Source organism: Galeopterus variegatus, unplaced genomic scaffold, assembly GCF_000696425.1.
Source record: "Galeopterus variegatus unplaced genomic scaffold, G_variegatus-3.0.2 Scaffold1480, whole genome shotgun sequence".
NCBI lineage: Eukaryota > Metazoa > Chordata > Mammalia > Dermoptera > Cynocephalidae > Galeopterus > Galeopterus variegatus.
In genome coordinates this window covers 371,208-372,089 of record NW_007727591.1, presented here as the reverse complement: position 1 = coordinate 372,089, position 882 = coordinate 371,208, and positions in this window count along the sequence as shown.

Here is an 882-nt window from a genome sequence, read left to right as displayed (position 1 = left end):
TACAGTTAAAGTTGCTTTTAATAGCAATTTGATAAAATTCAACATTCATTCATGAAAAAGACTCTCTATAAGTTAGGTATAGATGGAAAGTATCTCAATGTAATTAAAGCCATATATGATAAACCCACTGCCAATATCATCCTGAATGGGGAAAAGCTGAAAGCTTTTCCTTTAAGAACAGGAACTAGGGCCAGCCCGGTGGCGCACTGGATAGTGCACCACTTGGGAAGCGCGGCTTGGTTCAACATACACAAATCAATAAATGCGATACACCATATTGATAAAATCAAACACAAGGACCATATGATCATCTCTATAGATGCTGAAAAAGGATTTGATAAAATTCAACACTCATTCATTATAAAGACTCTGTACAAGTTAGGTATAGACAGAAAGTATCTCAATGTAATTAAAGCCATATATAATAAACCCACTGCCAATATCATCCTGAATGGGGAAAAGCTGAAAGCTTTTAATTTAAGAACAGGAACTAAACAAGGATGCCCACTCTCACCACTCTTATTCAACGTAGTGTTGGAAGTACTAGCCAGAGCAATCAGAGAAAAGAAGGAAATAAAGGGCATTCAGATTGGAAAAGATGGAGTCAAACTGTCCCTCTTTGCAGATGACATGATACTATATTTCAAACAGCCTAAAGCCTCTACAAAAAACCTCTTGGAGTTGACAAATGATTTCAGCAAAGTAGCAGGATACAAAATCAACACACAAAAATCAGTAGCATTTCTATTCTGCAGTAGTGAATGTGCAGAAAGAAAAATCAAGAAAGCTAGAAATACTTAGGAATAGAGTTAATCAAGGAAGTGAAAAATCTCTATAATGAGAACTACAAACCACTGCTGAGAGAAATTAAAGAGGATACAA